We start from the raw sequence: 14,293 nt of genomic DNA on the forward strand, positions 1-14,293 counted from the left end.
AATCAAAATGTGGCCAAGGGAAGTGAAATGACACGACTAAGGTAACAAAAATACTAAATGTTCAACCCAAAACCTGAATTTGAACCTGGGTTCTCTGACCCTGGATTATAGAGCTTTGCAGAGAAGGTGGCTAGACTGACCTTAACAAAACTGAGGTTCAAGTCTATACTGAACTAATTTCTTGGTGAACCAGTCAACTCTCTAAGATGAAAAATAACACAACTTTTCCTAAGCTGTAAGAGTTTAAAGAGGCTCCACAACAGGAATTCTCTAGAAAAAAAGGAAGGTTTAGACAGAGAGAGAACATTTTTTAAAAGGAAAAAGGACAAAGGATGGAAGAAAGAAGAGAAAAAGAGGAAAGATGGGACTAAAAGGGGAAGGAAGGAAGAGAAAAAAGAGGATTATATCAGAAGATTAAAATAAGTAAAGGGTGGGGGAGAATGAGATGAAAGTACAAAAAAGAAGAATAGAGAAGCTACACCTCATACTATGTACCATAATAAACTCTAATTGTATCAGTGATGTGAATATTTTATAAACCATTTTAAAATAGAAAAAGGAATAGTCAATCTCAGAAAGTATCTTCTGAAAACTGAAAGAATTATTAGAGAGAAAAATCCATAGATTTGATTATACTTTAAAATGTACAGATTGTCTCATGTCATTATTGGAAGGAAAACAGTCATTCTTATAACTGTTAGAAAAGACAAGAAAGCTGGGTTCAGATGAGTACTGTGATTGCTTTTTCCATGGTAGCAGTTAAGTTAAAAGCTAGATCATCTTGAGATCAACAAAGAAAAGAATAAATGGTAGCCCCTCTTGTCTCAATCACATACATCTGAATTTTCTAAGACCAAAAGAGATAGAGAAAAATATTTACAGTGAATGTAAGCAATCAAGTTCTGCTATCCAGAATTTACAAAGAAAAATGTCTCTGTTGCATTACCAGTAGAAACTAAGCTCTAAAACATAAAATTTTGCTCCTTTTCCAGCTCTCCTGTATAGATAAGTGTAATGCAAATAGAACAAAAGAGCAAAAAAGACCCACCTTTGATTAAATCTCCTATCACGTCCTGCTGTGTGCCTCTGCCCTCTAATATGAACAGACGTCCATGGCCATGCTGGAAGTGATCTATACATCCAACAAGGAGAGAGTGTCTGAATCAGTTGTGGTATGTTCAAGTAACGGAATATTATGGAACTGTTTAAAAAGAGAAATATGAACAATCTAGAGAAACATGGCAAAAGCTATAAAAATAATGCCAGGCAGAGTCAGTATAATAGCAATAGCATACACAGTGACTACAACCATATTAAAAATTAAGCAGGGTAAGAGATCTTAAAGATATTCACATGCAAAGCAAATTTATTATTATTGCTGTTAGCATTTTTTTGTTTTAGAATTATATTTTTAATTCAAATTTAAGTAGTTTGAATTTTGTTTCATTTGGAGTTTTACTCCATGTATGACTTGATGGTTCATAGCTAGAGTCAACTGAGAGATATGACTAAATCCTGCCAGTTGATTTTCCCTTGGGGAAGAAAGTATGCTTACATATTGCTGTTATTTCTGGGTTTTTTTTAGAGGCAGCCGGCCAAGGTACTATGAATGGTGATCACTATAGCAGGCTTCTGCTACTAAAAGCCAAGCACTAGGAAACCAGACCATTTTTTTTAATTATGGAAAAAAACAGGGAACTTAAATCCTTCAAAAATAAAGAAGTTTTCCTCAACAAAAAAAAAGTTTGAAAGAGATCTACTTACTCTGTTACCAAAAAATACAACATTCACTTATTAACCCCTTCCCTGACTTGAGCAGGCTTTAATTTTAAAAGCAATGAAAGTATATAAAGGACAGCCAGTAGGGGACTCCATTCAATTTGTGCTCCCTCCTCAGAGCCTGAGACTTTCCGGAAGGTTCCAGTATGTACTAACACAATTACCAAGGGCAAATCATTATGCTACCCCCCCCTTCCAGTTTCTTGCTTTACAAAAATGCAAATTTTTTAAAAGAAGCAACCTAATATCTTAAAGCATTCTCAAAATATATCTTATCGTTACAGGTATTTTTTTGGAATATTATTTAAATAGTTTATGTAGTTTCTACTAAAAACTAAAGAGTAACGTAGTGGGGATTAGGACTCTTCCATAGCAACATTGAAAATATACGATTAACAAAGGCTTCAAGATATTAATCTAGGATATTGTATTTTCCTGGTTCGTCACTTAACATCAGTTACTTCAAAACTAATGATCCATAATTCTGTTTCCTCCATGTCTGGTTTTCAAATCAAAGATTTGTATATGTGAGGTAATGTGTAGGTATGTATTTACATATGTGTATTGTATGTATATTCATTTATGGCTATTTGAAAATAGATTGCTGAAACACTACGTTGATATTCTCCCCAAAAAATGACTTCCTACCTTACCTGCACATCATCCCTCCTTGAGTGTCTCCTGCCTTCTGAACTCTTCTGGAAGGGTGGGTGGGAACTTCCTGTCTGAAAGTTCCTGGCTTTCTAGAATGTGCCAGAAAGTGTGATCTAATACTCAACTGGCCTACCAACTTCCATTACCTCACTGACTTACTGTCCTGATTTCAGCAACTAAGACATTGTCCTCCATTTTCTGCAAGTCCTCCATTTTCTGCATGGTTTTCTCGGAGAATAAATTACACACTTTGAAGCTGTCATCATTAAGAATTGTGTTCCCTTATGAACCAGTGAACACTGCTGACGTAGGATGAGACAAAACACTTAGAAGTGTATACTTGGCAATGCACAGCTATTGGGCTTGGCCCTAGAAGAGGCGTACTATGGGGGAAAAATGCACACACCTGTTATATTAGTAAGATCTTTTTTTCCCCTCTCTATATATAATTTTCCTTTGGAAGATGCCATGAGCCACAATTGTATGTGCCAATCAAAACATACAGAAACCTTACTATTTAATCAATGTCATCATATAAGCTCTAAGCGTTGCTAAAATAGCTCTAAGAAAATGTACCCCTCAACTGAAAAAACCATTATCTTTCCTAGAAAAAAGGAGAGACACGCATACTGAAAATGTAAATTACATTATAGCACACTTCCAATTTGATGCTGTACGATAACTATTTTTTAAGGGAAGAGAGTGCAGAGGGAACCAGACCTGTGATTTCATTGGTACAGGAAATTACGAGTGAGGAACGTTCCTTCCCAATGCACTTAGTCACCTGCCAAGTATGTGTTAGTGGTACAGTGGAAAGTGTGCTGAATTTGTAATCAGAGGACCTGGGCTCAAAGCCCAGTTTCACCACTCAGAACCTATATGAAGCTGGTCAAAACATTTAACCTCTCTGGGCCTCAGTTCCTCCCCTATAAAATGGAGGAGGATAGACTAGTTGGTCTCTGAGGCACCAACCAGTCTTAAATCTCACCTATGAGGTTAAATGACTTCCCAGGAATCAAAAAGCCAGTTTGTATCCGAGGCAGAATTTGACTTGAGTTCTTTTAAAATCAAAAGTCAGATTTCTTGTACCCTATGCCAGAGCTTTAGCATTTTGCTGACATGAGAACAGAAATATCCTTGAAGGGAGAATTTTAAGCACCTGGGTGAGGATGACTTAAGTGCTCCCCAAATGCAGCTCATCACCTCCTCTTTGGGATTAAATTGTTCTGAAGAGTTTCTGGACTAAGGCTTTTGCAAGATAGCACCAAATCTCACTGTGAAGATTTGTACTTGAAAAGTCTAAAGTCTTATCTATGCTGTTTGCTGCTAGGATATATTAAAGGAATTTTTACAAGAAATAACATTAATAATATCTGATAAGCAGACAGTAATGCCATTAGACACTCATACGCTCTCTCCGATTCAAGTCCCCACCGCCACATGGCTATTAAGGGAAAGAAAATTCCCATTTATATCCTTAATAATCTTCCTCTAATTAAAAGAATGGTTTTGCTGTCAAAAAACAAAGCCTTCCCTCCTGGTGCTTTCCTAAGCACTGATAATTATACACTGAAACAACCTCCTATTCTAAAGGCAACTCAACAAACTCCTATACTAAAGGCAAGTTTTACCTTTGCTGTGATGTCCACTTCCAAAAGAAAACCGAAGCAGGATCACTTTGAAAATCTGTCCCAATTTGGAACAATGGAACAAAATCCAGAACTTTTTTCTCCTTAGAACATGTCCAGATAAAGGTCACTTGGGCAAATGATTTTAAGTCTCATTATTTCCAAATGTTTCAAGCCTTTACTAATTGATTCCCCCTTAATGGGCAACCTGCATCTGTTGGATGAAATGCTTTTCAACTGGTGATCAAGGACAATGTACATTACATGAGCGCACAGTGGAAAGCGGTTTTTATTTTCCTTTTGTTGGGTTGCTGTTTTGGCTTCAGTTGATCCTACAGCTTCTATATCTACTCCTCAAAGGACTCAAATAAAGAGGAAAAGTCCAGATAGGAACAAAAGCATTTAAAATAGCTCTTTTTGTGATGGCAGCCCTTGGGGGTAAAGGGGGGGGGGGCTCCTCAGTTGGGGAAAGTCTGAACAAATTATGGCATATTAATGTAACAGAATACTTTGTCCTGGGAGAAATGAGGAAAGAGATAGTTTTAAGAAAAAAATTGGAAGACTTGTATGTACTGATGGAATGTAAAGTTGACAGAACCAGGAGAACAATTTACACAATCGAAATAATTCTGTTGAGGAGACATATTGATGACTCGGTGGATAGAGCTAGACCTGAAGACAAGAGTTCAAATCTGGTTCAAATATGGCCTCAGATATTTCCTATCTGTGTGACCCTGAGTAAGTCACTTAACCATTTATCCAGTCCTTGCCACTTGTTCTGCCTTGGAACTGATACTTAGTATCACTTCTAAGACAGAGGATAAGGATACTGTACGATCACACAATTTGGAAAGACTTAAAAACTCTAGTCAATACAATGACCAAATGAAATTCCAGAGGACTCGTGATAGGGCATGCTACCTACCTCCAGACAGAAAGGTGATTGACTAAAATGAATGAACAAAACAAATACACAAACACACACAAAGCCCTAGAAGGTCCTTATCGGACTACCATTCAGAGAGAAGCAAGTTCTGGATTGTGTGACATTAATCAAAATTATGACACATCTTCAAATAGACAGTGCTTCTCTTTTTCTTTTGGAAGTAGCATATCATATGAAAGGTCAAATTTGCCTTTAATAAAAGAGTACATTGGAAAAGTAATCCAGAAAGTCATCAAAGCCACTGCTTAGGAAAGCACTAGGAGTGGAAACAGGTTCTGATCAAGGACACAAGCAATACCCAATGAAATTGTGCATGGGCTGCGGGAAAGGTAGGTGGAGGGGAGGGAGGGAAATAATGTGATTATTGTAACCAAGGAATAATGTTCTAAATTGACTAAATAAATTAATTCAAATGGAAAAAAAGGAAAGCACTAGGAGGGAAAGCTTACTTTTTTGACATGAAAACCATTCTATTAATTAAAGGGAAGAAGATTATTAATGGTACAAAAAGAAATATATTCATATGTTTATGCTATACATTTTGCTATTAAAAATTCTATATTATATATGTACATTGTATTTAAGTACATACATATTTTAATACAGCCAATGGCTATGCATGGTTGTAGCAAATTTTGGCTTTACTTACTTTTTCAATGGAGAGAGAATTGTAAAGAATGAAGACTTGTAAATAAAATAAAATTGAATTAAAAAATAAATAAATGAATTCCATCCATTCCTGAGACTGATTCCTAGAAGAGGGGGCTTGAGTTCAAATCCTACCAAGAAGAGTTTTACAACCATGAGCCAGTTATTTCATATATCTGAACTTTTTTTTTAACAAAGTAGAGCTAGCAGTCCCTCACAGGATTGCTATGAGACTCAAATGAGATAAAGTATAACAAGCTATAACATACCATACCACAAGAAAGTTAATTTAGTTCTACCTGACCTTGATTTTTAGATCTTTCATTAAATATATCTCTAAAAGGATCTACTGTTTTTGTCATTTATAGGTTCATCTAATTCTTCTGTGAAGTCCCTTATAGTTACAGGACAACATTCCAAAGTTTGACATTTGCATACAAAATTTAAGGTAACAAGTATATTGATAAAGAACTAGATGTGAATGGAAGCAAAAAATCGATAGGGATCTTGGGAAAGATGTGTGTTATCATCTCATTCTCAGTTGGCTCATGATGAGGATATAATTCTCAATGTTTGGGATGGATTTCAGACAGAGGTCAACATCAGATCACTCTCTATTATTATCCGTTTATACTGAGAATTATTAGATAAGCCAATAAAGTGACTATTTTTTGCTAAATGAGAAGGTAATCATTAATTCTGCAGACTCTTCATAATTGTTCCCAGTATCACTCCAAAAGGCAGATGGGATGATGAGGAATATATGTTCCTATTACCATTTCCATATAGTTTTATTTGTCACTGTAGTACTAGCAGCAGGAGTATTAGCAATTAGTTTCCTGAACCCTCCAGACATTCTTCTTTCATTTTGTGGGTGACCCTTCACTCCATGAAAACAAAATGAGACAGGGTCCAAGGTAAAGCTGCATTTTTTCCTGTCCTCTTAAATTTAACTTGTGATTTCTTGTCTTTATGCTCATTAACACTTACACAATGGCTGTTCAGCTGATGTTTTGTTTTTGTTTTTCAGTTTCTACTTGAGGTTCTTGTGAAACTATGAAAATCACCAACACCAAGCCCAGGGATGTTGGGGGGAGAATCCTCAAAATACCTAAGTGGTACAGTGATGACACACTGGATCCAGAATCAGGAAGTCTTGAGTTCAAACCCAGTTTCATATACTTAATAACTGTGTGACCTTGGATAAGTCACACAACTTCTGCCTGTCTCCGTTTCCTCATCTGTAATATGGGGATAATAATACAAACTACATTGCAGGCTTGTTGAAAAGATCAAATGAAGCAGATCTATAGCAGTTTGCACAGAGCCTGGCCTATCAGAAACCCATAATAAATGCTTGATTCCTTCTTGCCTTTAAGAAATGGAAAGTAAGTCAATACAATGAAAAAAGTTTCCTCTAGTATCATAATGACCTGAACCAGGGAGACATAAAGAATAATCGTCCCCTTAGAATTTAAGAAGATTTGGCAAGAGTAACTATCAGCTAATCATGCAGGAGAAACTACCAACCAATGAAGCTATTTTATTGGATTTTGTTGTTCGAAATAAGAGTGTCTGCCAAATTAATCCTATCTGAAATTAGAAGCCTGAAATAACTCTATTACTGCTTACAAAGCATATTATTTCCTCCTAATTAATAAGTGCATATTAAAACAGATTTGTGACCACTCCATTTCCTTGACTTGGGCAATTTTTCTGCCTGCTACAACTCCTAGAAATTAGTCCCTAGTGGAGTAAATGCACAATCATGTCATTTACACATTTCTTTCCTGGTTCCACTCCTCTATGCTGATTTAAAAAAGGATGACGATAATAATTATAACTGCTAGTTATAGCATGTTTTAAATGGGAAAAGTTTTATCCTTGTACAGCCTTTATCTCATTTGATTCATAAAACAACTCAACTTTGGGAAACTTATATGGAAATTTGATATTATACACACTTGGTAAAAAAATAATCTTCAGAAAATGTAAACAAAAAAAAGAAAAATGGAAACAACCCAGTGAGGCAGGTGCCAGGATTATTGTTATCCCTATTATAAAATGAGAAAACTAAAGGTCAGAGAGTTTAACTGACTTGCCAATGGAAACACATTGAGTATAAGTTGGCAAGGGTTATATCTTCTAGACTCAAATCCAACACTCTATACTCTATGCCACACCAATACTGAAAATACTAAGGAACAGTCTAATGGAATGAATGGATTGAAGACCTTAAAAAAATAAACAAACAGAAACAAATGAAACCTTTTGGCTCCAACAACATAAAGGAGCCATTGTCAATTAGCAATGGAAATACAAATTGAATGGTCCAATCTGATTGAAGTATATTTTTAGTAAGAGAATCAGACACAAAGGATTTAAGGGGTTCTTTGGAGGGCACATTTCCTTCCTCATGTTTTTTGGGGGGAAAAGAAAGAATCCCTAAATATCATGAGTAAAATAGGGAACTATCTTATCAGAAAGCAATCATTTCTTACATCCTCAAGGTATTACTTATGTTTAACTGAAAACCAGTTTGCTGAAATTAAAATCTAAAGCCCTCTTGCTCTATACTCAATAAAAAAAACAAACAAAACAGGTCATTACCCCCATCCAAAGAAGCCCGTAAGTAACAGACAAAGAGGAAAGAATCGAGGGACAAAAAAAGCCTGTGAAAGGAATCAGAATGATGAGACAACTTTAGGAGATGTTCAATTATTGAGGAATGAAAAAATTTCAAAATGAAAAATTAAGAAGTCTGAGTTTATAATGCTGTCTATTCAGGTTTAATCATGTTCTTATCCATCGACTACTTTTACTGAGTTCAATATTTACAGTAGGACTTAGAATTACCAGGCAAACGGCCATGGATTCTCGACAAAATTAATAAGAGAATTCCGTCAATAAGAGACAAACATTCATATGGTTATCATTAAGGTTTTCCAGCATTTGCATTTTTAACTTGTTTCCAGGGAATTTTTAACAGTCATAAAATCTCTTCCTACACCACATACCAAATCTCAACCCAGCTGTGGCTATTCCTGCCTTGGCAAACGTCACTGCCAATGAGAAAAAGCTGAGCCTTCCTCTAATTCCCTTCATCATCTATCTGAAGAGTTAGGGAAGACAAAGAGAGGAAATGCAGAGATGGCAAAAGAAATCCAAAAACTGTTTTCTTCATCCCTTTTGGAGTTGCTTCCAAAATGCTCCCAGTCTGAACTTACTTTCTATTCTTGTCACACTTAGAAGGAGAGTTGTCTTTTACTAAAAACCAACTGAAACCTTGAAAGGAAAAGGAAAACTCCCCAATCCCTTCTCTAACTCCTCCATCACGGGTGTCTGGGTAGGTCTTTTCCCTTTCATGTTAATTTGCAAAGTCTCCCCCCAGCATAAGGCTTTCAATGTGCCTATAAACCTCATCTATTTGTTAACCATGGCACCTCCTCAGACCCCCTTCCTAACATCCAGATTTTCTATGTTAGGCTAGGAGCTTCAATAGCTAATTGGTGTCTCCCAACAATTGATAGTCATGAACAAGAAAATACTCCAACATCTTTGAAAATGAATCCTCTTCCCTTCCAATAAAACATCTGCATTGTTCTCATGTCCTGGGACAGAGCCAATAATTTCTACTGTGCCAGATGCCCCAACTTCACAACAGCATGAAGCCTGAACGTGGCCTCCCTCTTCCTGCCATCCTACTTAGAGCTCCTTGGAAAAATCAGTGGTTGTATTCCTTTGCTGAAACTTTTCAATCTTGCTTTGGAGGATAGTTCCTGTTCCAGAGAGAGGGGTTTGGAGTCTGCCCTAGCCTGGGGCTGTTAATCCTGGCCTCCCTGGTAAAGGCATTATACTCTACTATCCTAATATCCTTCTCTAACTCCTTTGAATGACTACAAGTGAAGCCAAGTAACTTTCCCTTTTGGGCTTTTCATCCCCCAAAAGAGGCTGTTGCTTTTAGTACTTTAAGCTCAACTAATTCTCCAGTGAAGTCCCATAGAGTCCCAGCAATGTAGTCTGCTACTTTATAAAGCTCTGAATTTTCTCACAAAATTTAGGAGATCAACTATGCAGGCAAAGAACTAAACCAGAATTTGAGCCCCCAAATCTGCAGAGATTCTGTGAAGATGAATAACCATTACTGATTAGCTCATGTATGCAACACTAGCATTTCTGCCATAGTTAGGCCTCGTAACATGTTGGCAAGACTTACTAGAGAGGGATTGGGAGAAAATGAGAGCAGCAGCCACAGAGAATGAGGAGGCTTGGAGGGGTAGAATCTGTAACCAAACCAATCAAAGAGTAACTAAATGTGAATGAAGTTTAGGCCCTTTGTACCGCCCAGATCATCTTCCCAGCCACATGGCACAAATTATGTCCCTTTCCACTTTCCACCATCTTGGCTAAATTAGCCTTCTGTTTCTCACACAAAGCATTCCACCTAAAGTCTCCATGACTTTACACTGTCCATCTTCTGCACTTCCTCACTTTCTCAAAGAATACCAACCACCACAGGGAGGCCCCAACTCACTCCTGTACCAACTGTTACTATCCTTACTTCCTAACTACTTATATTTAACCATGTTAAATACAATACATTCTACATAACTTCTATGTAAGCTCCCAGTTAGAGAACATATTCTGTCTATTTTATCACCAGCATAATGCCCATCATATAGCAGGCACTGAAGAAATGTCTGCTCTTCATTTACTATGTTAAAAAGTAGAATAACTTAGCCTGCCATTCAAAGCCTTTCGCCATCTAGATCAATCTATCATTCCAGTCACATTTAGCACTAAGGGACTACAGTCCAGCCTAAAAACTCTATTCATCACTCACAAATACACTTTCTACTTATCTCCCTTCAGGCTTTTATTCATGTTGTTCCATCCACCTGGAATCCCTGTCCTCCTGGCGATATATTCCCTCCCTCAGAAAGATGAAGTTCAGTAAGATGGTGGACTCCTCTCAGTGAATCACTAAGGTGTAGTCAGATAGCCTTTCAATAAAAACAAGTTAAGTTTTGTACTCCCAACCTAAGCCCCAATTCAGACAGATAGTATTGAAATAGTCCTTGTTTTGATTGGTTAAAAGGTTATAGGATATATACATAGATGGGATTGAAATAGTCCTTGTTTTGATTGGTTAAAACCCGCTTGAATAATTAGGATAATTAGTTTTGTAAATTGCACCTTCCAATTAGCTGGCTTCCAGAATAAGATTGTAACTCTCGAGTAAACAGGGACTGGGAAAAGAGAGAGTCTACCTGCTCCCATACTTTGTACTTGCTTGCTGGCTGTAACACTTGTAACACTGGCTGGTGAGTACTCATTCTTAGGAGGATGAAATTTAAAAAAGCCTTTGACACACTGACATGATGTTCAGGATTCCTGGGAGTAGGTGGTCAGTCCTCTGGCTTCCCGCCAATCTTTTACACCTATAAATATCTTCACCATCTTTCAAAAGCCAGCTCTGATGTTGCTTCCTCCTTCCTTCATCCCATAAGCTAAGCATTCTCTTCTCCTTATACCCCACTTAAGGATATATTGTACGCACCACTCATTTGGCAAATAATATATGCTGCTTTGTACTTGTATTCTCACTTCTCGACAATTTCTCAGTCAATACAAATTGCCCTTCTTACAAGAAACCATGCAAGTTGTTTCAGAAGAGACAAAGATAACCTTAAGAAACTTCAAACTGAGTTATTCTTCTTGCCAGATGAACTCTTGGACGAGAACTACTTCCCCTCAGAGTCCTGAGAAAAGGTTCAACATCCTGGAAGGACTTCTCTGGTTACTCTGCCCTTCTAATGGCTCTGGGGGATGTATAGAGGTTGTTCCAGAGATGTTGGTAGAATTAAATCAAAAGTAGCCCCAGAGCCATCTGGGATGGGATAATATCCCATAACCACGGAGGGGGTCACAAAGAAGACACTTTGAAAGATTTCTACCATGCTTTCTGTTATTAAAAAATTACTCTAGTTTGAGGAGAACTAATACTGGATTGTCTTGTTTATTACCAACATCTCTCTGGGAATCCATTCATTTCCTCAGAGCTGACTTCCCAAGAACAGGCAATTCGAGAAGGGTATAATAGTATAGGGTAATTACTCCTAACCCCCAACGCATCTGCTCATTAATTAGCGTGAGAGGGTCTCCTTGCTTCTGTTTTCAGAAGCCAGCTTGAACAAGGGCCCTCCTCAGGGGATACCTAACCAAAGTTTAGGGGGATCTGGTGCCCAGATAAAGCCAGTGAAAATCTGACTGAGTTACCTTAAGTTTTTCTAGCTCAGAATGATAGAAGTAGCTGGGTCTTTGGGGCAGCTGGCATTAATAGTCCTGTCTCCTAATAATAAAATAACATGGAGGAGCTGAGAATTACTAACCCACCTCCTCTTTAAAATGGCCACCAATCAGGGTTGTCTCAGGGTTGTTTGCCTGGCAAGTCCAAAGGATACACTCTCAGGCCAGTCAGAAAGAATCCACCAGGTTTAAAAGCCCTAGCTCTGGGATTCTGGACACAAATAGGAAGCTAACAAAATTCCAGCCTCAAGTTCAGCTTTCTCCTTATATGAGATCCCATAATCAGTTAACCTTGGGAACCTAGAAAACAGCATCAGTGAACAGAAGACTAAAGCACAAACTAGTAGGTTTAAAGTAAATACAAGGTAGTTTTCCAATTGCTTCAGGGAAATAAAATCAGGTACACTATATATATATATATATATGCTATGGAAACATTAATAAATATTATAAATATGTATAATAAATAAAATAAGATAAATATTAATAAAAGATAAAATTATTTTCTTTCTCAGTCAATGATACCTTTTCATATGAGTTTAAGAACCAAATGATTTTGAATCCCCAAATTTCATGCTCTCCATAAGATATGCTAATTTTGGGAGCCATTAAAACATAAAAAATTACAGACAACATTCCCAAGAAAGCCAGTAGCATTTCTTTTCAAGAATCATTTAGAATTAGGACTAATTTTCTTCTAATATTGATTTGAAATATTCTTACTAAGTCAGGAATGTGTGTGTGTGTGTGAGAAAGAGAGAGAGAACATCTGAGTTTAGATAAATACATCTGAATGTCACCGACAGGCCCAAATGCCAACAGTTCTATGTGTGCCTCTTCTTAAAAGCCAACCTTTAAAAACTTATCTTCCTTTAATTGCTAAAGATAGAAGTTGCAGGGGAGGAACACAAGTCATAATAATGAGAGGTGACAAAATGGTTAAAATTGTTTCCCAGCTTTTTATCTAGCCAAACTACTGCTCCAGGCTAAAAGTACAAATAAACTGACAGAAATAGCCCCATATTTGGCCACTGTATCATATACCTGCTCAGATCTCCAACATAGACCTTCTTGAAATATCGTGCAGTTTCAATTGGGCTGCAAATCTTTGCTAAATAGAATGGCTTCAGAAGTCCAGAATGTTTGGACTTGCCTTTCTAGGAAAGTAGGCTCTCTCTCCTCAACTTTGCCTCTTGGCTGCTCTAGCTTTCTTCAAGTCCTCTTCAAGTCCCAGCTAAACTTCTACCTTTTAAAAGATGCCATTGTCATTCCCGCTTAGTTCTGGTGCCTTCTCTCTATTGATTTTTCCAATTTGGCCTGTATATAACTTGTTTGTACACAGTAGTTTGCATGTTTACATAACTTTGAGAAGGGTTTCATAAACTTCACCAGACCTAGCCAAAAGCATCCATGCAGAAGTGTCTGTTTTTAACAATGGGTCTTCTGAAACAACATACAGATGTGCAGGTATACAAGCACATACATACATTTAATCTGATATAATATTTTCCATTTCATTTTTTAAATTCTACTGGGCAATTGACAAAGCAATAAATTAAGCCTAGGTTTGTAGCATGTGAATTCTTTATTTTTTTTAAAAAACCTTAACTTAGACTCAGTATAAAGTATCTGTTCAGAGGCTAAAGAGCAGTAAATGGTAGGGATTGGGTTTAAGTGACCTGTCCAGAGTTATAAGGCTAGGAGGTGTCCAAGGCCATATTTGAACCCAGGACCTCCCATCTCCAGGCCTGGTGCTCTATCCATTGAGCAATCTAGATGCCCCTTTATCTGCTGACTTCTGAAGCATAAATATTCACATAGAAAATTTAACAATCAGTTCTCATGAGCCAATAGGAGTTGCCTCTAGCACAACGATGGGTCCAAGGCAAAGAAAAAGATGGTAAGAATCTCTGATCTAATCTAATAAAGAACAAATTATTAGGTGCTAGGAATGTTAGGAATGACCTTAGGTTGCTGGGGAGAATTAATGATAAAAAAAATATGTCAGAATCCCTAAGCATAACGACCATATGATTTCTTTCTCCTGTTAAAAACTTGAGGGAGGTCCCAGCATGCTGTCGAACCCCTGTGAATAACTTATATAAAGATATGATAAGACTAAGAAGGATGTAATAAGGAGCCACTGCTGCTGCAAACTATGCTTCCAGCAAGACTAGGCGAAGAGACACTGTGTGCACCAGATTCAGTAAGTAATGATGGAGATTAATTATTAATCTAGGTCATTATCCTCAAAGAATACTTCTAAGTAAAGTTGAGTTGAGCTTGCCATTATGTAGCTACCGAACAACACAGCAGCATTTAATACATT

General features: G+C 37.2%; 1 long non-coding RNA gene across 3 annotated transcripts in view; it reads right to left on the minus strand.

The window, feature by feature from the left end:
- Window positions 1-14,293, minus strand: part of LOC130456132 (uncharacterized) — a 256,997-nt gene that overhangs the window by 231,563 nt on the left and 11,141 nt on the right. Inside the window, exon 1 of one of the 3 annotated variants that reach the window (XR_008914641.1) lies at window positions 1,049-5,514. This is a non-coding gene — a long non-coding RNA (uncharacterized LOC130456132). Of the gene's footprint in view, window positions 1-1,048; window positions 5,515-14,293 lie in introns of those variants that run through there. The other 2 variants (XR_008914640.1, XR_008914639.1) reach the window with 2 other exon arrangements.

This window comes from Monodelphis domestica, chromosome X, assembly GCF_027887165.1.
Source record: "Monodelphis domestica isolate mMonDom1 chromosome X, mMonDom1.pri, whole genome shotgun sequence".
NCBI classification, from domain to species: Eukaryota; Metazoa; Chordata; class Mammalia; order Didelphimorphia; family Didelphidae; genus Monodelphis; species Monodelphis domestica.